Source organism: Peromyscus eremicus, chromosome 19 (genome assembly GCF_949786415.1).
Source record: "Peromyscus eremicus chromosome 19, PerEre_H2_v1, whole genome shotgun sequence".
Classification (NCBI taxonomy): Eukaryota; Metazoa; Chordata; class Mammalia; order Rodentia; family Cricetidae; genus Peromyscus; species Peromyscus eremicus.
The window spans coordinates 73,213,185-73,240,717 of record NC_081435.1 but is presented as its reverse complement, the minus strand read 5'-3'; positions in this window follow the sequence as shown (position 1 = coordinate 73,240,717).

Here is a 27,533-nt window from a genome sequence, read left to right as displayed (position 1 = left end):
TTATTTGAACAATTCTATTTTTTTACACATTAGGGTAACAAATACTGCTCCCTCATTCTCTTGGTTATCTTAATATGAAAGAATTCTTAAGCATTTACTTCTACTTATCTCTTTGTCACAGTGACAATTCTTCAATTTATATTTCAAACTTATTTACAAATCATACAAAACTTTGTTTCATATCTTGGGTAAGAATTTCATTATTGGATTGACAGTGCAATATGTTTGCAGTTTCTAAACACACACACACACACACACACAGAGAGAGAGAGAGAGAGAGAGAGAGAGAGAGAGAGAGAGAGAGAGGAATAAAGAGGAATGTAACAGTAGACTTTTAAAAGTAAAACACTTTTGCCTAATGTTACTTTGTTGTCGTGGAAGCACATCTCTGTGTAAAGGGTAATTTCATCAAATGGATAATTTCAATAAATGGTGCTAGAAAAACTGGGCTGTCCATATACGGAATAATGAAATTAGACTCATATCGATCACTCAATACAGAAGTCAACTCTATTGATGTTCCAGATTTCAATGTGAAAGCTGGAACACAGAAGATGCTTTAAGAAAACAAAGGTGGTGGTCTACCAGACTCAGATGCAGAAGACGACTCTCTGAATAGGACTCCATTTGCTCAGGAGTTAATTCTAACAATGCAATATCAAAACCCTAAAAAGCTTCTGTGTAGCAAAGGAAATACTATCCCTTGTCCTGGAAGCATGCCAAGTGAAAGAAAATCCTTGCCAATTATATGTTAAAAAGAGAATTAGTATCTAGAACATATGAAGAACTGAAAAGACAAAAATAAAATAAAAAACAAAAAACAAATGAACAACAACAAAAGTAACCAACCAAATAAAAAACAAAATGAGCAAACAAAAAACAGGCTACAGATCTAGACAAAGAATTTTCAATAGAAGAGATAAAATGTCTAAAATTTACCTTTAAAATTATTCAACATCTTTAGTAATCAGGGTAATACAAATCAATGCTATTTTGAGATTCCATTGTAACTCAGACAGAATGGATAAGATCAAGAAAACAACTGACTACAAATGCAGACAAGGATGCCACCCTCATTCATTGTTGTTGTAATTGCAAACTGGTACAGCCATTATGGAAACCAGTGTGAAGAATTCTCAAAAAGCTAAAAATAGATCTGCTGCTATACCACCCATTGACATGCGTGTGCCCTCAAGATTCAGAATCTAACTGTAGAGACACTTGCTCAGCTATGCTTGTCTTTATTCATAATAGTTGGGAACAACTTAGATATCCTTTAACTAAAAAACTAGATACTGAAAATGTCACCACATTTTGTACATATACAAAATGAAATTATCTTCAGCTGTAAGGATTATCAAGAGGACCTTTAATTGGGGCAGGAGAGAGAAATGGTAGTACAGAGAGGAAGGAAGGGAATATAAATAACAATATGTTTGAAAAAGCCATTGGGAAACATTATTTTATAACCTTACTTAAAATACATATAAACTATATGTGTGTTTATACTAAATACACTTCACATTTCAGATAAGGACTTGAAAAACTTGAGCTAGAACTGATGTAGATTACCTAAGGATAGCTCTTACAGTATCTGCAAGTTCTATGCAAACTGCCAAGGAAGAAAGGCATTCCATAGTCCTACATACCTGTAAAGTCTAAAAACCACAGCAATTGCTAGGCTGGCAAAGATAGTCAAATGTTACAATAGTGGCATTTTTATCTGGGACTTAGCTACAGCTGTCTAGTTGGACTTAAATGCTACCCAATACAAGGAAATTCATGCCTGGTACTGGAAATCTAGCCAACTCCCAAGGCTGAGAAGGAAACGTATAAATGCTATATTCCTAAACCATTATTATTTCTAACCTCATTCTAAATACTTGTTTTAGTACCTACAGATAAGTGTTGCTCTTCTCTCACATCAGAGAAGTTGGAAGTTGTTACAGAGATTCCAACCTGATATAATTCATACAAAAAGTAGTCATGAGGTTCCTGTCCCAATTAGTAAATCTGCAATACAACCTGTATGCCTAAGGCTTAAGGAAAATCGTGAAAGAGAGGAAAGAATATTATAAAGCCAGAAGATCAGGGGAGCTACTGCTAGATAGTGTCCCCTCCACTTGACAGTGAAGGTGTGCCCTTGAAATCTCAGCAGTGTGGCCCTTAAACAAGACCTGCTCAATGACAACTACTGGCATTTCAGTGTGAATGGGGAAAATTTCACAAGGCTCCACCACAAGGTGACTAGCTGGCTGCAAGTCAATGAATGGTTACTGAGAGAAGGAGAATCAGTTTTCTTCAGGGGTCAGTTCCTTCATAGGTTATCAAGTCCCAAATGACCAGTCCTAAAGACAAGTACAAACACAGCCAGTTGTGTGTGTGTGTGTGTGTGTGTGTGTGTGTGTGTGTGTGTGTGTGAAACCATAATAATCAAAGAATACATCATGAATTTGAGAGGTAATAGGGTGCACAGGAAGCGTTAGATGGGGAGAGGGGGTAGTAGAAGTGATGTAAACACAGTCCTCATACATTATCAACAATTACATTTAAAAAAAGATAATTACTTTCATTTAAATGTTAATCAGCACTATGACTCTTAATTTGAATATGAAGGCTGTTCAAAAGATGAATGCACTTATCACCCACTCAAAGGTTCAGATGTAGAAAATTATTTCCCCCACACAATGATGGCACTGCATTTCCTTTTGTTTTTCCTTTGCAGAAGCTGTGTGAAGTGATGTCTAAGTTATGCTACATGAGTATGTAAGAGGATTTAGTAATGTCTGAAAAATGACAAATAAAATAATTTATTATAGTATTGCAGCTGCCACTATGCTCTGGAAAATATATATGAAGGCAGTCATTGTATCTTCCAAGTATTTCTTATAATGTGAAACTTATTTTCAGTGTGCTTTCCACATGGATTTAAAATGAGTTTGTTTTTTTTTTTCAGATTACCAAAGTAATTCAACTCACCAATGTTAAATCATTCTCATAGTTCTAAGCTTGCCATCTTCCATGCCCATTGTCCTACAATGAGGAAAATGATGTCAGATTATCTGTAATGTAAATCCCAGCTATTGAAATGAGTTCTTATGTTTCTTTTCTCTGGATTATTTTGTTTTTGTTTGCTTGATTGTTTGTTTTCTAAAGAGAGAGAGAGAGAGAGAGAGAGAGAGAGAGAGAGAGAGAGAGCGCAAGCATGTAGAGTGGGGTTAATGGGAAGGAGTTAAGAGAGAGGAAACCATGATCAGAATATATTCTAAGAAAAAAATTTAATAATACATAATATCTATTATTGAGAATAAATTATTATTTAAAATAAAAACATATTATTGAAAATAATATATGAAATATTATTTATGTATCTTTATATATAATATATAAACTGTGAGCTAAATGAACAATGGAAAAACATGAGCATGTTCACAGTCTGTGTCAATCATGAGCTGGATGTCTAGACAGAATGCTCACCTGAAAGGCTTAGAAATTTGTTTTTAGTTCTCAAATAGGAAAATGTATAGATGGTAAACAAGAAGCTGACAATGACAGTGATCTCAAACCATTAATACTGTAGAAAGACATGGGTTAGTGACATGCTTTCAGTATGTTTTAAATTTTAAACGGTTCACTTAGTACAGCATTATCACTTAATGTTCATATATACTGTAACTGGTTTGTACTTCCCTAAGACCACATCAAGGAGTGTTTTGATTAAGCTCCATTACAGCAAAGCCCATGAAGCTAGCTTACTTCAGCCATTTCCCAGGAGGTCCACCACATGTAAGACATTATTAGTCCTGAAATCATGACCATAAAAACATAGACTCTGTTCTGTCCCATTTGTAATTTTATTTTATTTGGTGCAAACCTTCTGGTTCTGAAATCCTGCACATGTATTTGTTGGCATGATTATGGAACATGTCTACTCTTCTACAGTCTGTAAGTAAGCATTGCTCAGTTCACTTATGCATACCCTTTCTAAAACATACTATCAACAAACTTACTCTTGTTGAAACATAAAATACATATCTAAATGCTTTTTGGTACCATAAAGATAATAAATACATAAGCCATAATCAAAATATATCAATAACATAATGAAAATAAACACAATATTAAAATGCCACAAAAAATGTAACTGCTTCCTTGCATACCATAGAACACATGGCAAACTCCATACTGCAGGAAAACTCCTCAAGGTTGGCCATCAGGATCTGACAAAGAACACCAGCAAAATTGCAAACTGTTTTGCTAAGCAGCCAATCCATGCCCTGTTCCCCAAGGGTAGCTACTCTTCTTACTTTGTGTACGTTTTCAAGAAATTAAACAAGGCAACTTGACTGATATTTTAGGATGCATGGGATACTGCTATTCTATACCAGTAATGTAACATATTTTATGATGGTAGGTGTCAGAATGAATATTCAGCTGGCAAAATACCATGTAATATGTGTGACTCATTGCTGTGTGTTTCTAGTTGGGATGCATACCTTAAGAGAAACAGAGGAAATAGGCAAATTGTATGCAGTACAGAAGATCACTGTGCCAGACACCAAGGCAGATTCACAAGCTAGGACTTGTGTCCTCCTGCCTCAGCAGCTGTGACCAGACCTAGTTAATAGGGTTAGTTAGAATTCTTCCTGGCGCAAACTAACACTGGAAAGTTTAAGATAAGAGTACAGTGAGGACACTGTACAGATTACATACATACTTCCAACATATAATGGCATAGGATATACATTACTATTCCAGAATGTAGGGAAGGGAGTATAGTGAGAAAATATTGGACCAAAGCAAGACCAAAAACTGGGTGAGCAAATTCCAAACTCTGCATCTCCGTGTCAGATATCAAAATGCTTGAGAACTCCAACTCTTTTCAGTTTTGTTGACTGCAACATATTTCTTTCTCTTGGGTTATTTCCACTCCCTGTTAGGAGCCTTCCTCAGAAGGTTTACCTCAGCTCTGACATCTCCAACATCTTGGAGTCTCCAAGGCAATACAGGCTTCAATTTCACAGTTTCATAAAATGGACTCTCTAGGCTCCCATTCAAGGTCACCCCTGACAAATGTCTGCCCTCAGTGGCTTTCCTTAATCATGCCTTGACTCTAAAGACAGAAACATGAGGCTGAAGCTGCCAAGTTCTGCTGTTTGCTGGGACTGGAACATGGTCCTCCTTGTCCAATTTCATCTTCAGTAACTTCCCTTTTTCCACAGTTAGACCAGGCTGGCCTCAGTCTCAGAGATTTGCCAGCACTAATTCCTTTTCACAAGTGGGAGACTTAGCTGGGTGGAATTTTGTCCTGAGGTCACCACTCCTTTTATTCCATTTCTTGATCTGTTTATCTCCTTGAACATGGGACTTAGCTCCATTCCACTCCCTGGTGCCCCATTTCTCCTTAAATTTTACATTTTGTAATTTGCCCTGCTCAACTTGCTCCTTTTCATTATAAATCTTCATTAAAGTTATCATTAATATCCATACAATAGAGTCTATACTAGACTGTTTTGAGATGTCTTCTGCCAACAGAATTAATCCAAAACTTTTCACTTTAACCTCAGGCAGACTCTTTGGGCAAGGGCAAAAGGCAGCCACTTTGTGGACCCAGATATCATAAGAAAGATCTCTAGACTACATACTAAAACTAGTCCTCTCTGAAATCTCTTGAGCCAGCCCCCCACAGTTCAAATCACTCTTAGCACCACTGTCTTCCATGCTCCTACTAGCATGGCCCATTAAGCAGTGCTTAAAGCATACCACTGCTTTCCTAACCCAAAACTCCCAAAGTCCAAATTCCTCCAAACAAAAACATGGGCAGGCCTTTCACTGCGATACTCCAGTCCCTGGTGTGAACTTTAGTCTTAGCTGGAGTTTCTATTGCTGTGAAGAGACACCACAATCATAGCTACTCTTATAAAGGAAAGTATTTAAGTGAAGTGGAGGCTTCCAGTTTCAGAGGTTCAGTCCATTATCCTCATGGTGGGACATAGCAGCATGCAGGCAGACATGGTGCTGGAGAAGTAGCTGAAAGTCTCACATCTTGCAGGCAACAGGAAGTAACCTGAGACAGTGAGTGGTATCTGGACCATATATGAGACCTCAGAGGCTGCCTCCACAGTGATGTATTTCCTTCAACAAGACCGCACCTACTCTAACAAAGCTATGCGTCCTAATAATGCCACTCACTTTGGGGGTCATTTTCTTTCAAACCACCACAGGCATGTGTATGTTTGTGAGTGTGCAGGTGCACTTGTGTGTGTACATACAAGTGCAGGCCAGAGGATAACTTAAGGCACCATTCCCTGGAGCTCTGTCCACCTCCATAAGGCAAGTTCTTCCATGAAACCTAGAGCTTACCAGGTAGGCAAAGCTGCCTGTCACATTGAGCCTCAGGGATCTTCCCTCTCAATATCTCTGGCTAAGATTATAGGCAAGTGCCACCATTCCCAGCCTATTATTTAGCTTTTCCATTGCTATTTTAAGTACCCAGAATATCATTTGCTTTGCCCAAGATAAAAGTCTACATTCTTCTTTTTTCACTCAATCAGTTTATTTGGCTTGTTACCCATTCTGATCATGGACTTACTCTCATAGGTACCCAGTCCATAAATTCTCCATGGCTCAGAAATGTATTTGTGGATGATGATAGAAAAGAGTCCTACACTTCAAGGATGTGAGAAACAAGTTACTTTGTGGGATGTCTTTCTGTACACTGTGAATATGTGTTGCTATGATTGGTTAATAATGAAGCTTCTCTGGCCTATGGCAAGTCAGGTAACAGCCAGGAAGTAAATCCAAAAGAGAGTCAGGAAGAAGAAAGGCAGAGGTGGGAGAAATGCCAGCCTGCCACCCAAGGAGCAAGATGCCAGCAGACCTGTAACACCACGGCCATGTGGCAGAACATAGATTAATAGAAAAGGGTTAATTTAAGATGAAAGAGCTAGATAGCAAGAAGCCTGAGCCATAGGTCATAGAGTTTGTAAATAGCATAAGCCTCTGTGTGTTTACTTGGGACCAAGTGGCAGCAGGAAACAGATGAGAGAGATTCATCTGGACCACAGGGCCAGGAAGGACCAGAGAAACATCCAGCTACAAGGTTACAATAAACAGATCTTAATGTCATGTGATGATCAAACTTACTGTCCCAATAGGTTTATGGTGTGTTTGTTTTTGTTTTTATTTTCTAGTACCAATCTTCCTTCTCCTTAAAATTTCCCAAATAGCAATTCTAAGAACAAGAGAAATGATAACTGTTCCAGTACATGATGCTATCTTAAGTATTTTGTAATTATTTAACTATTCTAACACATATTTTCAATTTTATAAAAGAAGTTTATCAGCATATTAAGAATAGCTTGTGATTACAATTTTTTTTTGTCATTTTAAAGCATTCAGAGTCAACTAACTAACGTTTTCACAATAACACTGTCTGGAGCAGTATTATGTATGTGGATACTTTGTCACTGATGACACTGCTTTGGTGAAGGTTACTGTACTCTTGTGTTTAATTAGGTACCCGTATACTTCAGCGCACATGGCTGCGTTGGTTCAACCTCTTAATTCCAGCCTCATCAGCATCCCATATGCAGAGGCATTCCTGACTCCATGTTTACTTAACTCTTTTCTTGCTAAACCCACAATGTGACTTCAGATTCCCACCTTACCTGCTAATAACCCACACAGAGAATAACTCATCAGTGGGCACACAGTTAGCAATGAATTTTCCATGCTCAACACATTCAAACTCCCCAGTACCCTCCCTTTCCAGCTCTTGGAATGGAAATGATTCACAAGTGACCTCATGAGTCATTTATTATAGGTATTTGGAAACTGTGAATCACCACAAGAGCTGCCTGCCCATGAAAATGTTCATTACATTGCAATGTGAACAAAAAACATAAAGCTTAATGTGTAAATTGTAGAAATCCAGGATTTCTCTAAAAACGGGAAAAAAGTACATTTTTTTGTTCAAATTCATCATCTATTCTTTTTGCATACATGTTCATAGGCTTCACTTCAAATGTATGTATTTGAAGAATACTTCCGTTCTGCTTCTTATTTCTATCCACTCTGTACTCTTTAACCACCACCACCCCCCACTTGCTGTGTGTACAGCTAGAACATCACTCTGAGCACTACCTAGCCATCCATCTTACACATCTGACCATCAGTTCTTTAGAGACACACTTCCAAATGGTGTGTCTGAACAATGCTAATGTGAGCCTCTTATGGCTGTACCCCTGTAGACCTCCGTGGGAGTTTCAAAGGAACATCACCAAGATCAATATCGCTGGGTCACATCATCTTTGATTTATTAATCTACTCACATGCTGTGGGAACTATTACTTAATGATTGCAGCAGTTGCTATATACCACAGCTGGTAAATATTAAGAAAATTTTTATTGATTTTCTATTATTTCTGAAGAAAAATCATTTTTTCAACATTGACTGCATTTGTTATTCCTCTGGTATTCTCTTATGTAAGTTTGTATCTTGGTAACATTTTCATAGATGTTCTTGTTTTATTTTAATGATGTCTAGTATTCAATTAAACATGCACATTTATATTATTTGAGGTATTACCAATATCTCTCTTCAAGTGATCTGATGGTTATATGGTAGTTCAGTATGTATTTGAAAATTACACATCTCAAAAGCCACATTTCATTGGAAGAAGACTAATGTAATTATAATTGTGTTGAGATGTATAACCTGAATGGTATGATACTGCAGTTGTTATGTCTTTTATTGAATAGAGATATTTTAGATATGCCAATCTCTCTAAATTCCATGTATTTAAACAATATCTTCTATTGTTGATATGGAAAAAAGAAAAGAAAAAAGAAAAAGAATGTGCTGGAGGTGATGACTTATGCATGCAACACTGGCACTCAGGGGCCTGAGGCAGGAGCATCTAAGTTCCAGGTCAGTCTGAGCTATTAAGAAAGAAGCTGTTTCAAACAAAAAAAGCAACTTTTTAATGAAAAGATTAAGTATGCACACTTAGTATTTTTGACAAATCATTCATAAAATATGATAGCATATACATGGACAATGTGTTTTCATGTGTGTGTGTGTGTGTAATTTGTAAGCAGACTTGATGACTCAGCTTGCAATCTCAGTACATGGGAGACAAATGCAAACAGATCAGGAGTTAAAGGGCACACTTGGCTACTTATTGAGTTTGAGGCCAGCCTTTACCATATGAAAGCTTATCTGAGAACACTAAAAGCAAGTTATTTATTTGATAAAACTTAGCTAAATTATAGTAGCTGAGTTACTTCAAGGTCATTGTGCGCTTACATATTATTCATGTTTCATATTATTGGTTGACAGTTTACTTTTCTAAATTGTCAGTTGGTTTTAGACTAATAATTATTCCATTTCATATTGAAATTTATCACCATGAAGCTATTATTTCTAATTACATATTGAGACAATGTAGGCAGGTCCATCAAATAATCATTTTTCCTTTGGCATTTGGAAAATGTCAAAAAAGAAGCTAGCTGGACTATCAGTATATGCTATTCATGTCCTATAGCTCCCATAGTTTTCACTAAGAATTCCAGAGCTCCTGGGTAAAGCTCCATATACACACACAGCTCTGATCTTATGCACCCCAAGGCTGTGTCTTGTTCATTTCTCTGGGCCCCATCCTTTTTCTGGTTGAGTAAACACAGAAAAGCTCCGTGCAATGCTGCATGAAAGCAATTTGGATACACTTAAAGTATCCTCCATAGAACAAAACCTGTCTAGTTGCTCAATAAATAACAATTATTAATATTCCCTGCAATTTTCTCTCATGTCAAGGCAAATAAACTTCTCATCTTCCCGCTGAATTCTTACTTGATGATTTTAGCTTATAAAGATCTCCAGCTCTTCACATCTGCACCCTAGATGTGACTCATAAAGACTTTAATACTTAATTATAACATATACTGTATCTTTTAAAAATATTTTATAGGCATTAACTATGTATCATTAAACACATAACAAAATGCTAGGTACAAGATCACTTTTTCTGCTTCTTTTGTGATAGCCACACTGGAGGTGGGGGTAGTAAAAAAAATTCTGTCAAGATTAATTATTCTCTATGAAGAATAGCAATTACAAAGTAATTTAAGAGAGCACATATATGGTTTGCAAGGATTGGCACTTCATGAATATTTAAGAAGTTCCTTTTGATTTTTCATGAGAATGAATATGAAGTCCTGAGAGGTTATGATCAAATGAATAAGTCTAAAGTGAGATGTTAAACTTTCAGCATGTCCCACATGGTAGCTAAAATGTATTCTGGCATGCTGGTTAGTTTGTCATGTCTTGTGTTGAAGTTGTATGTATGTTTGTGTACATGACCAATTTAAGTGATCAGAAAAGAATTTAAGACTTCATTTGTTCAGAATATGTTTTAACACAGGCTGTATTGATTTTATCTAATGGAAGATCAATTATATATTGTCTCTGAACTTCCAGGTGAATACAGCTTTATTAATTAAACATAGAAACTTCCTTTCTTAGACATGACTGTCTTTTATCAGAATCCTTGTGAATAAAGACAGAGGTCATGGGGGATCATGAAAAGTGAAAGAGATTCCTTTGGAAACAAGTTGTAAATCTTGAAAGGACATAGCCACTTCCTATAGTTAATTAGATTTCCTACGAATACAATTGCTGCCTTGGGACAACCTTTAAGAATTATCTGAAATACAGAAGTGTTAAGTTCTCATGTCTAAGGGCTTCCAAAAATATCCAGGACCCAACTTCAATAGAAGCTGCTTAGTAATACAAGCTGCTCTTTAGGAATACAGCTTTCCTCTTCTCATGTCTCACCTCATAAGAAACCGTGTAGACTGTTTTCAGTTTCGTTTGTAAGAAGGAATTCACAGAACAGCCAAACACCCACAGCATGATGGTCACCTGTGGATCGGAAATAACCGTCGAACTGCTGGATCAATAGCACAACAGCCTAGAGGGCTGACTTCTTGTATGCCTAGGAAACATAAGTTGTCATGAAAATCACATGTAGCCTAGTAGATAAAAGATCTGTGCCTTTAAATGTCCAAGGTGGATACAGGTCTGCTTTGCTTAAGAGACTGAGAAAGCAGAAATAAGCATAAGTCCAAAGGAGTGGAAGGTTTTGTTTTTATTTGTTTATCTTTTAGTGATGAACAGAAAATGTGTGAACATCATGATCACTCTTGATATCATTTGAATAGGTTTTACATCTTCATGGTGGTATTTATCCTGGTCAGAACTTTCAGAAAGATTTCAATTAATTATAAGAAAGAAACTTACAATAGACCTACTGGAAATCTTTCTTATTAGCAACAAAAATCATTTGTATCTGGGTTAGAATAGAGTATAATTGATAATCAAGCATAGTAATTTGGGCACTATTAGGAGGCTGGAGTAGGTATCGCCTTGTGAGAAGAAGTGTATCACTCTGAGGGTGGGCTTTGAGGTCTTATATATGTTCAAGCCATGCCCAGTGACTCAGTTCACTTCCTCTTATCTGTGGATCAAGATATAGAATTCTTGTCCTTCCCCAGAACCATGTTAGTCTGCATGCTGCCATGTCTCACCATGATTATAATGGACTGAATTTCTGAACTGTAAGGCACCCAATTAAATATTTTCCTTTATAAGAGTTGCTGTAACTATTATGAATTATTGTACGGGGGACCCCCAAGGCTATCCCGCACATGCAGGGAAACATGCTGGGCACTGGCAGGCTTGGCAGATGCATGCCATGTGGACATGGCAGTGGCAGCAGCAGCCAGTAATTCACAACCCAGGTGCTACATTTATCTGGAGAGTTTATTATAATAGAGAGATGGAAAGAAAGATAGGAGAGAGAGAAAGAGAGAGAGAGAGAGAGAGAGAGAGAGAGAGAGAGAGAGAGAGATCAAGGGTACATCTCATGGGAGGAAAAGAGAAAGGAAAAGAGGAGTTTTTCCTTAGAATGGGGCTTTTATGTCAGGATACAGGGTGGCACCAAGTGGTGGGATTTCAAGGGGTGGATCAGAATATTAACATTCCTCCTTTTTAGTTATTATAAAAAGAGGTGGTTGTGGGAGCAAGTGGGGGAACAAAGGCGCTGAATTCTCGAGACTACTTCAAGCTGATAAGGGGTGAAGTGGGAAGGGGGCAACCAGGAGTCACACAGGGCAGAAAAACTCAGGAACGTTCCCTGAGGGAGCTGAGGAGGAAGGTTATAGCAGTGGTGTTCCAGGAGCTTGGGGGGAAATGGCACACCAGATCAGGAGTATAGAAGCCATGGCATCTGCTGTTTCTCTGGAGGTCAGGCAGGAAATGAATCTGCAAAATATACTAAAAAAAAAAAATAGGTGGGGTCAGAAATGGGCTCTGGAGATTGTTACTTTTCATCAGACCAGATTTCTTGATGCCATAGCAAAACTTTCCCTAGGAGCCTGTTGGTATCTGCAAAACAGGTGGATTGGATTTACATCATGACAAAAGGGTTAAAAATCCATTTAGGAACTCTTAAGAACTCTTTGTAGTCAATGTTCTATCAGTCACCTCGGTTGACTGTCCAGGCAGCTGGCTGTTTCTGTCAACTCACATTATTTTGGAAGTCACTTGTTTGCACTTCCTGTTTTTTTAGGTAATATTATTTCCTTCTCTGGTCTCTGAGGGAGTTGAAGATTAGATAGTTATAGTTACTGTTAGTTGAAGATTAGATAGTTATAGTTTTCCTTGTTAAGAATTTCAGAAAAGAAACTCACTAAAGAGGTGTAAATTGTATAAACTTGAAAGACATTATAATAGTTTTCTGTTGGTAATACATTAGGATAAAAAGTGAATCAGGTACATTTTGGACTTACCAAAATAGGATAGATAATGGAATATTTTCTGTGAATTTGTCAAATGCAAATGGACTAGACATAGTTGAAGAATTTATTGCTTATATATATATTGTATATAATTATTGTACTTACTGTGTATATTTTTTCTCATACTAATAACTTTTTTTCTTTTTTCTTTTTATTAGAATAAAAGGGGGAAATGTGGTGATATTTTAATTGTGCTGAAATGTGATTTGATTTGTATGTTAATAAATAAAGTTTGCCTGGAGATCAGAGGTCACATAGCAAGCCATAAACAGAAGTCAGGCAGTGGTAGCACACGCCCTTAATCTGATCACATGCCAGGCAGAGTCTCTATGTGGTCAAGGACACAGCCAAGTGTGGTGACACATGCCTTTAATCCCAGTACCAACCATAGAGACCTGTATGTCTGTATGTCTGTACCATAGAGACTTGAATGTCTGTAGAGACAGGCAGTAACGAGGAAGTGATGTGGCTGGGCTTAGAACCAATGAGAAGGTAGAACAGGAAGGCAATAAAAGCACAGTTTAGACAGGAAGAAGCTCTCTCTGGGAAAGCTATGGCATGGTGGTAAGTTAAGGCTAGTCGTGGATATTTGCTATTTCTCTGATCTCTTTGGCTATTACCCCTGTATTTGGCTCTGTGTTTCTTATTTAAAAAGACTGTTTAGAAATTCATCTACATTTGTCAAAGCTGCATTTATCAGTATTAAAACTTTGAACCTCTGGAGTTATATCTGAAGCCAATCTATCTTATACCATGAAGTCTGTGAATGAGGCATACCTGTCTGTTGGTATTGCGGCTGTTAAACTGATACCCTAGTCATCAAACATCATCAGATCTGAGAAGAATAAATTTAAGAAGTGAGACAGCTTTACAGCTACCTAGTCAGCAATCCCAAGTCTCTTGTGGTCATTGTGAGTGGGGGCAGAAGCCCCAAAGGCAGCACTTGTTCAGCTGATAGGCCCAGAAGATCTGACAGATTGATTTCTATGGAGTAGAAATTTGGGGAGACTGACACACCTTGACTTTGCAGTATGAGGCAATTGGTCCTCCACTGTTCCACTTATTCACAGTCTGGACAGGATGTCAGCTTTTTACTGTATGGCCAGCCTTGCCATAAGCTTCCAGGTGGAAGTTCTTCTGTGGCCATCTGTCTTCTTGGAGGAGATACAGGATGCTACCAGGAGCTGACATGTCTCTGTATCATAAAAAGGCTTTTATACTAAATGCCATATTCTCAGATCTCTACAGGTGTTCGAGGAATGGGGAAACAAAATCTGTTAGATGTATTTATAACTTTGAGAGCCTATATATGACTTAATCTGAATATACAGGTTTTCCAGTCAGTTACAGCTTAATGAAGTTAGTAAGGATAGGGAGGTTCACATTCTTAAGCCTGAATGGACCTTGAGTGAGGAGAGACATTCTTTAAGCTCTTGGCAGTGGTATTCTGAATCTATTATTATTTTTAAGGCCCTGTAGCTATAGTTCTGATCTTTGAGTACAGCCAGATTATAATCCTGAATGATTTATATAGAAGTAGTTATTTCTTAAGCTGTCTCCTAAGAAGGCAAAGAAGAGAGACAGGGAAAGATCCCAAGGCTGAATGAGAACAGGAGAAAAGGGGCTTATGAGTCAGAGTGAAGCCCAACTCTGAGAAAAGGAAAAGGACCCTCTTGGTGGACTCCATGCCAGGATTTCCATCCCTAACCTAGTCCTCCACTCTGTCCTGGGAATAGGGCACACAGGATGATGTATTTTCCATAGCTGCTTCAAGCTGAAACAAGGCACAAGTGGCCAAGAGGACTCTGGCTAGTTAAAGGTGAGGAGGGAACCAAGGCATGTGGTCATCTGACCTGGCTGTAGAGCCAGGGAACAATTATGTTTGACTGGGCTGGTCCACATCACACAGACAAGAATCTCTGCTGACATCCATAGCAGGGAAAGCGCTGCAGGTTGTGGTCCACACCTGCTGCTTCGATGTTTCTGCCAGCCTGCTTAAATGTAGACGAGATGGGAGTTAAAATTTATGAATTTATTTGGAGCCTTTTGGCCCGTGATCTTAATAATTGGAAAGAGGAGGAGTCCCAAGACCAGGAGAGAGATACATAACATCCTTAGGAATAGACAAGGGAGAAAAAAAATAAAAGTTTCAGGTAAATCAGTATTATCAATAAATATTGAAATCCAAATCATGGAAAAGCAGGTAATAGGTAGCCAAGGAAAATTTAAAATCCTGAGCTTGTGACCCAAAGTGTATCAGAATTGTATTATCAAATAATAGACCTCGACTGGACTTCTGTCCCACCCAGATGGCTTGAACCTGAGAGAGGCATCTGGGGAACACCAGTTCAAGGCCAGAGGACTTTTCCTTGGTCCATAAAACAATGATAAAACAATGCACAGCAGGAAGTGATTCCATAACTTCCTCCATACAGATGTCCTGAGCATCAGGTACCCTGCCCATGCAGCCCTTAGTAAAGATGGCAGTGAGGTCATATGACCTGCATATTTTGACCTTAGCCAAGATGGCCACTAGACCACGCGGTTGCCCTTATTTAAGATGGTGGCTTGATCACATGATTGCCCTTATTTAAGATGGCACCACCTGACCACATGGTCACCCCTATCAAATATGGTGCCTGATAAATATGTTCATGTGGGTTTTTTTTTCCCCAAAATAAACTGAGCAGATAAGAATCAGATAAACTGAAGCATTTAAAAGTCAGTCAGAAAAAAATACAGAAGGCCATATCAATCATACATTTCCATTCACACATAAGAAATACACTTGTGAAAAAAAAAAGATAGAGAAGTAGCAGTGCAGCTGGGCAGGAGACAGGGATTCCCTGGGCTGTGGCATGGTGTGAGCAGCCACAGGGGAATGAACCCAAGCTATGGGTCAGCGGCAGTGGGTCGGGGGGCCATAGGCACATTTTTCCACAATGAGGTATAAGGCCCAGCAGACTGACCTTCAGCATCCTAGAGGGTCAGCAAGGGCCAATGATAATGGCACAAGATAGCCAATGGAATTAGCAGGGCACAGGCAGTCTCCATATGTAGTCACATAGGGATGGGGACTGAAGGGCTATGAGCCTGAAAGACACGTGGTACCAGCAATTAAAATGAGACGAATCTGCCGGGCGGTGGTGGCACACGCCTTTAATCCCAGCACTCGGGAGGCAGAGCCAGGCGGATCTCTGTGAGTTCAAGGCCAGCCTGGACTACCAAGTGAGTTCCAGGAAAGGTGCAAAGCTACACAGAGAAACCCTGCCTCAAAAAACCAAAAAAAAAAAAAAAAAAAATGAGATGAATCTGACCTCCAGCATCCCAAAGAGCCAGTGATGACTAATGAAGGGCACAAGATAGTTAATGGACCATCATAACAAAGGCTATGGGCCGTGGAATTGAGTGTGCACAAGCTATCTCCATATGCCATCACGTATGGAAGGGGGCTGAGGGGCTTAGAGCCCAAAAGACACATGGTACCAGCAAGTGAAACAAGAGGAATCCTCATTTGTGGGAAAATGGCCAGAAGGGAAGGGAGCGATCTTCCTGATCTGGTAGGGTGAAGAGTCCCCGGTGGTGCTCCAGCCTGAAAAATGGTGAGTGGTACCGGATCCCAGAGCTCCTCAGACTGCCAGTGGGCAGGAGAAAACAGTGGGATTTCCTGGTGACATTGGTACCAACGTTATGAATTATGGTGCAAGGGGACCCCGGAGGGTATCCCGCACTTGTGGGGAAACATTCTTGGCAGATGCATGCCATGTAGGCATGACAGCAGCAGTGGCAAGCAGTAATTCACAACCCAGATGCTGCATCCACGTGGAGAGTTTTTATAATAGAGAGATGAAGAGAAAGCTAGGAAAGAGAGACAGAGAGAAAAAGAGAGAAGAAGAAGAGGAAGAAGAAGAAGAAGAAGAAGAAGAAGAAGAAGAAGAAGAAGAAGAAGAAGAAGAAGAAGAAGAAGAAAAAGAAAAAGAGAGAGAGGGAGAGCGAGAGAGAGAGAGAAAGAGAGAGAGAGAGAGACAGAGAGAGAGAGAGAGAGAGAGAGAGAGAGAGAGAGAGAGAGAGAGAGAGATCTAGGGTGTGCACCTCTGGGAGGAAAAGCAGAAGAGAGGGGAAGGGGAGGAGCTTTTCCTCAGAATGAGGCTTTTATGTCAGGATGCAGGGTTGTGCCCAAGGGGCGGGATTTCAAGGAGCGGATCAGAACATTAACAGTGACCATGGTGTCTCTTCACAGCAATAGAAAGCCTAACTAAGACACATATGTTCACTTTTCAAAATAGTATTTAAAATAGAGTTAATATGCCTGATGTCTTAGATTACAAAGTACATTTGCTTTTTGCATTTCCATTCAACTCAAGAAACAATCCCCCACATCTTAGACACAGTTATTGTCTAGGCAGAGAAATAAATGAGCCCCAAAGAGAACATTTAAGAGAATGTTTGTAAATGCAAGGACATTGATGGGAATTCTCCTTTCTACATTTTAAAATTTATTCACAAAATTTAAATTTTTGTAGTTGTTTAATAGTTTCATGTATTTATACAATGAAATTTAGACATTAGCATCTATTGTCTGAGAATGGGTGGGATGTTCTTTACTGGAAAAAGGGCAACTCATCAGGGACTACATCATGGCATAAAATGAAACCACCTACCCAATAACTCTTTACTGTCAACAGTCCTTCAAAGAGGGGTGGAGGTGGAGCCTCATGGGTCCCTCCCTGATCCATTTTGCCATATCTATGCAGATAACCACAGCTCTAAAGAGTTCATAAAAACAGCAGTGAGGTCAGGTCCAGAAGGCATGCAATGAAGTGTTTCTTTTCTTCTAATTTTGCAATGTCATTAGAATATGAAGAAATCCCTTCCTTTGTGGCAGTAGTTGTTCCTTCCCTTTGCTACCCCTCCCCTCCTCTACTCCATCTGCACATCACAAGTCTAACTCCAGATTCACAGCCAGGAAATGCTTCCTGAACCATCTTTGCTGGGTAAGGTACTTCTTTGCTTCCTCATCCTCTTCCCTCCCATGGCCATCCCCACACCCACATGCCTAGCTCCAGACGCAGTCTAAAATGGTTATGTCCACAGCCATAGTTGCCTGGTAAGTCTCTCTTTCCATTTTCCATCTTTCATCCCCACCTATTGTCATTTCTACATCCACAGACCTAGCTCCAGATCCACTGCCTCCAAACTTGCTTTGATCTTAAGCCACTTGTGACTGATGAGGCACCCCATACCACATCTGCACCAGACCCCTGATTCGAGAGCCATCATTGCCTGGACAAATTAAACAGCTCATCCCCAAGCTTTACCTAGAGCTAGACTCTAATACCCAAACCAGGAAAAGACACACACACACACACACACACACACACACACACACACACACATACACACGATACTGACCAATAGCCTTGATGAACATGGATGAGGAAGTGCTCAAGAAAATACTAGAAACTGAATACAGGCACATGTAAGAAGATCATCCATAATATTTGAGTTGTCTTTATCCGGGAAATCCTTGAATCCATGGATTTTAAGTTCAAAGTACTTAAGTTAAATAAATTCAGTAAATCATATAAATGAACTTAAATGAATCACATGATTAACTCAATAGAGGCTGAAAAAAGCCTCTGACAAAAATTCATCATGCTGTTTTGATAAAATCAATGGAGAAAGAAGGGCTGGAGTAAATGTACCTCAAAATAAGAAAATTTATGTATTTTATAAATATATCCATTGTGTTTGGGCTCTACAGCTTTGCACTTTGATTGGTGGTGTTTTCCTTCCCTCAGTGACTATTGTCTGAATAATGGCAAGAACCAGAGGATCAGAGAGAGTGCTATGAGAATGTGACTCCTGGTAACATCAGAATCTATACCCACAAAATCTCATCAACTGCCAAAACATGAGCTGAACAAGGACAGCAACAATAGATGTACCACAGTGGATTGGAGAAAGACAAGGAGGTTTTGTCAACCGTAGACAAAAGCTTCAGGCAACTCGGGAATGCTGATAGTGGGAAAAATAGTCTGCCTCCGGAAAAGCACATAGATTAGTACCCATTACCAAATGGTCAGTCCTGAAAACATGCATACAAGTATACATTATACAGACTGAGCAGGTTACAATTGGGAATATATAATGTGTATATAACAAACTAATAAAAAATTAGGTCATGAACTTGAAATAGAACAAGAAGGGTTTAGATGGAATTACAAGAAAGGGGAATGGTGTATTTATATTAAAATATCAAAAATAAAAGAAATAGTAAAATTCATTAAATATGACAAATACACAACAAATCATATTCTATTATGTGGAAAAACTTGCAGCCAATCCCATTACAATCTGGAAGGACAGACTGTCCACCAACCCCACCTCACCTATTCAATTTTCATGAACACATTCTCCTTTACAATAGGCAAAAAATAACTTGGAACAAGCTTCTTCAAGGAGGTAAAAGACCATTAAAATTAAAACATCAAATCACTGAAGAAAGAGATTGAGAAAGGCATTAAAAACCAGAAAGCATGCCGTGTTTATGGATCAGTACAATTAATCTGTAAGAATTATACCAAAAGCAATTTACAGATGACATGGAACACAAAGTGCACACATCATTCTTTATAAAAAAAAATCCTAAAATTCATATGGAAGGAGAAAAAGACCCTAGGTAGCCAAAGCAATCCAGAGCAAAATGAATACTGAAGGGATTGCATCCAGATTTCAAGATATATTATTGGGCTATAGTCATAAAACAACATGATAGTAATGCCTCTCCCCTCCAAAAAAAAAAAAAGACATATAGACCAATGGAATAAAATAGATTTAAAAAACATGAGGGCACATAACCTTAGCCATCTGATATTTGATAAAGAGGCCAAAATCATACAATGTTAAAATACAGCATCCTTAACAAATACTAATGGGAAAAGTGGATGTCCACATACAAGAGAATAAAATTGGACCTGCATCTCTTGCCCTGAAAAAAAGTTATGTTCAAGTGGATCAAAGACTTTAATTTTAATTTTGAAATGATAAAACTTTTAGAAGAAAATATAGACAGTATTCTAAAATACATGGATATATGAAAAGGCTTTCTGACTAGGACTCTGTTTGCTTAGAAATTAAAACCAACAATTGACAAGTAGGACTTCATAACTAAAGACCTTCTGTACAGCTAATGCAACAATCAAGTGTAGATGAAATCCACAGAGTGGGAGAGAGTCTTTGTCAGTGATACATCAGACAGGGAATTACTATTCAGTATACAAAAAGAACTCAAAAACATGTCAAAGAAATAAATGACCCAATTGAAAAATGAGCTTAGTATTGAAGCAATGAGATCTCAACAGAAGAAATAAAAATGGTTAACAAATACCTCTGACAGTATTAATCATCTTTAGCAATTAGAGAAACACAAGGCAAAAGAATTTTGAGTTTTCATTTCATCCCAATCAGAATGGCTAATACCAACACAACTGACAAGAAAGACTATTGTTAGAAATGCCAATTGGTGGAGCTACTCTGAAAATCAGTATGGAAAACTATCAAAACACAAATAAATCTACTATATGACTCAGCTTTACCACTTCACAGCATATGCCTGAAGACTTGACATCCTGCTGCACAAATTCTTGCTGAGCAATGTTCAATGCTGCCCTATTCACAATAGTTAGGGAATGAAAACTAAATGTCCTTCAACAAATGAAAATATGGTACATATACACAATGGAATACTTTCCTGTAGTAAAGAAAATTTGCAAGTAAATGGACGAATCTACCAAAGACAATGAGTGAGGTTAACTCAGGCCCAGAAATACAAATGTTGTGCTTCCTCTCTCATTTGAGGATCCTGGCTCCAAATCTTCAGATGTGAATATATAATATAGAGTAACTACATAAGCCAGGAAAGTATAAAAGGACCATTGTGGAGCAGGGATACTTGAGAGGGGAATAAGATTACACAGATGATATGAAAGGAAAAATTGAAAGATGAGGACAGGGCTCCTTCTGGGAAGGGGAATTGAGATCAATACAGATGGAGAGAGAGAAGATACAAATAACTGATGACATTTGATCAAGCCTCAAGGAATCATATTAATTCTTATTTACCTAATATTATGTGCCATACATATAAATGTATACACACACACACACACACACACACACACACACACACTCCTTATAAAAAGTTATTCTATTTTCAACACTCCCCACAAGAACAATAAATAAACCAAAACACCTTTAGCATACATTAGAAACCCTCTTTTGAATGCTTGTTTGGAGTACTCTATTTGACTCCCAGAGAGCAATTGTTGTTACTCTTGATTGCCTCTTAGAGGTGGAAGAGAAGACCCTATTGCTGAAGATACTCATGTTTAGGACAAAGGACTCTGGTGGTTTGTACTGAACTTAACCTAAAATCCTTTTTCCTGAAGTCTAGCTTTCATAATACCAGAAACTACTATGTAAATTATCAAAAGAAGCAGAGCAATTAATAGTCCTTCCCAGGCCTGACATCTATGAACCATAACAATGACCAACATGGCAAGATATCCTTATAGGTTCAATAGAGGCCCACACATGTCAGTGGTAACCAACAGCTGTATAACTAGACTTAACACATGTTCAACAAGAGATAAATTGTGTCTGGTACTGGAAATCTAGCCATCAACTCAGGGCTAGTGTGGCTACGGATCTTAATTAAGAACCTACTCACAATTTTGATATACCAGCATATCCTACCTACATTCTAAAACTCAATCTTATACCCAGGGATAAGAACAATTCTTATCCCACATTAAAGAATCTTCTCTTTACAGCATATGGAGACCATCACAGAAAACAACAAGTGAACACAATGCAGAGATCAACAGAACCTGAGGACTTCAGCTCCAATGGGTATATTTGCATCACAGAGCTTGCATTTATAGCTCAGAGAACATCTCAGAAGAGGGGGATAGGCTTAAGAGCCATAATACCAGGAAGTCTGCTGGGAGGTTCTGTCTCCTAGAAATGGCTACTAAAACACAACCATAACAATGACAACATTGACAGACATGGTAAGGTGGAAGGGGGAAATTTTCATAGGGTACTACCCCTAGACTAAGAACTATAGCCAACTAATGACTGCTGAGAGAAGGAGAATTAGACTTTCTAATGGACGAGGTCCCTAACTTATTATTTAACAAAATTGTCAGTCCTGAAAATATACAGAGAACAAAAATGGACACAGCATGTTTTACTTATTGGTGTATATGTAGAGGCATCAAGTTTATAGTAAGAAAGATATGGAAGATAAAGGATATTGGAGGTGTTAGAAAGAGGAAAGGGGAGAGTAAAGTGATGTGCAACACAAAGTAACCACAGAAATCAGGACAGTAAGTACATTTTAATTAAAATGAATTAAAAATATATAAGGAAATCTATACAAGATACATAGTAATTTTATTTTTGATGTTTTAACTTATACCATAGTTTTTAAAAGGCTTCCAACTATATTTTATCCAGAAAATGGAATTTATATGCTTTTATGATTTTAGAATATAAATTCAAATGATGCTCTGTGTACTCTGTCTTAGTTTGGAATGTCAGGTTCTATGCCACACCTGAAAAAAAAAACAGCTGTGAAAATATGTCAAAATTTGAATATAAGTAGATAGGAGACAGGAGAAAGGATAACAAAAGGAAATAATTTATTCATAAAAGGGGCTTATCAACAACTCCTTATCCTCAATAATAACTGCTTTGACCATTCTAAAAATTTTCCCTCCCTGCAGGCTAGTAGACTATCTGGCTGTGTGTTCCTACAACCATTCTTATAAAAGATATTTACCAAACTCTCAGATATTCCTTCAGAATCACTGACGATATCTTTAAAGATGCATAGCATTTGAGTCTGGTGGTGAAGCAAGTGTATAGCCACAAGTTTGAGAACAAATTATAATATAGAGATTTCAAGGCCAGTTTGAGCTACACAGACAACTGCTTTTTCCAATTAGTATTAACATTCTTGTGCTTAAATACAGATAATTATAGTAAAATGCATCAAATTTTACCCTTTTGAACAATATGCATAAAATAAATTTTACTTGTTGTACCATGTCAACATGGCACATTCATCAAAAAAAAAAGTGTTTCTTTGGTGTGGAAAGGCCTAGCACTATAGCTCTATGTACTTAGCTGATCTGTCCATTTCTTTTTTTTTTTTTTGTGGTGGGCATCTGTTTAATAATATTTGGTTATACGTTTCTTCTGGTATTTAACTTCATATGACTATTTCCTTAATGTTTTTGTCTAATCAGACATGTAGCTTAAGGCACTTTTATCATATTATTCAAATGTGAATGTTCTCTGTCCCTGTGTTAAAATGTTGAAAAAGAATGCAGTTTTCATAAAACAAATGGGTTAATTGCATGTCTCAATTTTAGGGCTTGAATCTTCTTTAGCCCCAACTCTATGTGACATTAGTTGCTGGAATTCCTTAAAATTAGTCACAGGATGGGTGAACACAAGTATAGCATCAGGAGCTTTTTTGGCTCTGCTGGTGTCTACTGAATGACAAACATTTAACTTAACAATGCAAGACAAATTATTTGATTGGTTATCACTAATGATTAAATAACCATAACTGATTTTTTAATTTTGAGATGCAGAAACATTTTCATATATGGTGGAAGAAATGTAAAACAAAACATGCATAGGATTAAAGTCCTGAATTACTAATAAAATTTAAAGTGCAGTATGATTGTTCACAGATTGAAATATCTTGAGCTGTGTGTATAGGAAAAGAACTATTTTTGTTTACTGTAGATCTTCATTTGAAAGATATAGATCTACTGAATGTTTACAGTGTATATTAATTTTCTTTGTCACATAGTTGACTATGGAATATTTTGAATAGCGGAAGGCTATACAACCAACATCTGGCAATTTGAATTTTCCAGCAAAGACATTTTGGACAATGAATTACTTTACTGTTGAGAGTGTTCCCCAGTTCATGAATAAATATCATGAAGGAATTTTGTCTGCAGAGAAAAGTGACCTCTGTCTATTATATGATATCAGTGAGAATGTTTGACCTTCCTAAACCCTTGACACAAAACATAATATGAATGTAAATGAGTTCTGGAATTCCAAAATAAGTTCCCTCTATGACACTCTCCACTGCATTTTGAAAATCCAGCCAGAGAGGCAATTCAAGTCATTCCATAGAAGGAATCCAATTCAATTCTGTTTCTAGCTATTTAAAACAACAAAGGCTAAAGAGACCATTTTAGAAAGGAGAGAAGGAAAACAGGCAAGAAGAAATGGAAGCAGTCAGGGAGAAAGCTAGGAAGCACATGGACAAGAGTGAGAAATAAGACCAATGTGCTTAAACCATGAAGTCAGGGAACCATCCAGATGTCTCCTCGGGTTAGGGTCATGACCTGAGATTGATTGCTGGAATATTCATGGTGGAAGGAGAGTACCAACAACCTGTAGGTTGTTCTCTCCCTCTCTCCCTCCCTCCCTCCCTCCCTCTCTCTCTCTCTTTCAAAAACACATTCCACAAAGTAATTTTGCATACAGAAGACGATTAATAGAATGTTTTTTTCTTATACATAAATAAATACCAAATCTCTTAGGCACATATGCCCTTAATTTCTGGAACACTGAGGCAAAATCAGAGACAGTAGGGTCTAAGAACCTGGATGCACAAGAATCCTGAAAAAGAAACAATGTTATGTAAATCTACATGAGATGAGTAGTGCAAACAAAGATGTGGATCTGTGTTAACTGTGGGTTTACAAGGAAAATGAAATAGCACTCCATGCTTAGAGAAGAAGGATCCAGGGACACAAGGTCCATCCAGAAGAAGCTTCAAAAATATAGGGCACTGTCACTATCTCAAGGGGTCACTTTTCTATTACAAAGAGTGAAGGAATAGTAAAGAAACATTTAGGTTTTCATAAGAAAAACCTGATAACGAGCAAAATTTACACAGATTTATATGGACGGTACACAAGAAATCAGTAAGAAAAGATGATTCTAAGTTTGAAAGAGCCAACTTCAGGGGGACAGCAGGACAGAGCTCTTATGTGATGTAAACCTAGCACTGCCTCCTTGTGAAGGACAGTAAACCAACCCCTACACAAAGACCACAAGTGACCAGAACAAAACAAAATTGAGAGTGGGAACATTGGCTCTCTCCGAGGAAGCACACACCAATTGGTTGCCCAATCAAATGGTCAACCCTGGGAACATACAAGCAAGTAACCTTATATGGTCTGAGCAGGTTATATTTAGGAAATTATGACATATATTATATATATTATTATATATTTAATATTTATTTATATACAATATCTTATGTACATGCATGCAATAACAATTAGTCAAAAAAGTGACTATGAATTTGAAATATACTAGGGAAGCTTATATGGGAATGTTTGGAGAGTGGAAAGAGAAGGGATAAATGCAATTACATTATAGACTCAAAAATAAAATAATAAACTTGACTACTTTTTTCTATCTTAAGAAATATCTTGGGCAGATTTTTCTAAGTGGCTTAAAATAATGAATGACACAGTTCTCCCAACAAAGCAGCCATCATCAAATAATTTGTATTTGACCCTGAAAATTTAACAGCTTTTTAAAGCAATTAAGTCTAATGATTTGTGAAGACCAAGTTCCTAAGCAAAACAGTGTAGCTATATTATTAATATCAACCCAGAAGGATTGGGAAATCATTTATCTTCATTACATTGCCCTGAAACTTTCAATGTCTTCTTTTAATTAAAACCCAGTATATGTTCACACAATGTCTATTATAGGCCAGTCCCACTGTGACCCACGCTGGAGGCACAAACAAGGATTTATAGTTGTCCCAAAGTACAGGACCCTCTGCTGTGTGACCAAAGCCCACTCACCTGAACTAGGGAACCATAACAGGCCAAATATGGCTACTTTCAATGTCTGTGGTTTGAACCACACTCTTCCTGTGGTTTCTTACAGGAATGTAGGTACCCAGTTCCTCATGGGAACTGGGACAACTCAGGCAGTTGTGCTATTAAAAGCCCATCCTAGCATGGAACTCATGAAACCTGGAACCCTGGAAATGTCTGTGGAGCTTGTATGCAGTCCCACTGTTTAGGTTCCTTACCTCAGGAACCTTCACTCACAGAAAGAGGAGCCTTATGGATTTGATGCTTCTTTTAACATTTGAGTTATTTTCCAAGCCTTAAGATGCGCCTCTTCCAGAATGCCCCGAGTGTTAAGGAGCTTACTTCCAGGTGAAGAAACTCCTTATGGAGTTTGCATTCTTTGTGGCAAAAGTAAGCCATTAGGCAAGAAAATGCCCTTATGTCAACTGCTGACAGTATACTGTCCAAATGAACAAGCAGGGCACAAAAGAAAGGACTGCAGAACCTTGCCACAACACAGTAGGAAGGCTCTTTAGAAAATCCTGCTTCACAGATGATTCTGTCAGGTATGCTAGGCCAGCAGGCCAAAGATGAATGCCCCAGTGTTGCAAAGGAACCTTGGGTGACTGTTCAGGCAGCCAGCTGTTTCTGTCATTTCTCACATTTTTTGGAAGTCACTTATTTACACTTCCTGTTTACTCATTTAATATTATTTCTTTCTCGGGTCTCTGAGGAAATTGAAGATTAGGTAGTTACAGTTATAGTTTTCCTTGTTAACAAATTCAGAACAGAATTTAACTAAAAAGATATAAAGTGTATAAGTTTGAAAGCCATCAAAAGATAGTTTTGGGTTGGAAATACAAGTTAGAGTAGAAAGTAAATTAGGTACAACATTTTGGACTCACCAAAACAGAATAGATAATGGAGTAAGTATTTACTCTGAATCTGTCAATTGTTTATTCACTGGACATTGTTAATACAATTCTTGACTATATATTGTATATGCTTATTATACTTATTATATATAGTTTTTCTAATATTAGTTATAAACTTCGTTATTTTAGACAAAAAAAGAGGAATGTGGTGACATATTGTGTACTCTAATAAAATTTGCGTGAAGATTAGAGAACAGAACAAGCCACTAGGTTAAACATAGAGGCCAGACAGTGGTGGCACTTGTCTTTAATCCTAGCAGTCTGAAGGCAATGATCTATCTGAATCTCTGTGAGTTCAAAGCCACCCTGGACTACTTGAGATTGACTAGTCTAGGAGAGAAATAGAGTCAGGCTCTGGTGTTACACACCTTTAATCCCAATACTTTGGAGTCACATGCCTATAATCCCAGCACTTGAGATCTCATGCTTTTTGGGGAGAATATACACATGCCTTTAATCCCAGGACTAAGAAGGAAGTGATATGGCTGGGCGGAGAAAGGTATATAAGGCATGAGGAGACAGGAACTAAATCATTTTGGCTGAGGAAGCTCTTGGTTAGAGACTTTTCAGACTGAGGAATACTAGAGGTAAGACATTACTATGCCTTGTTCCTTTGTCTTTCTGATCTTTCAGCATTTACCCCAATATCTGGCTCTGGGTTTTTTATCAAGACCATTTAGCATTTGTGTTACATCCAGGATGGAATGTTTCAATTTTGGGAAATGGCTACACAACCCCCTATGCTTACTTCTTTCCTATCTTTAATTACTTCTTTTTTTCTTCCCATAAATTTCTGGGAGCTACAGTAGTATATAAAAGC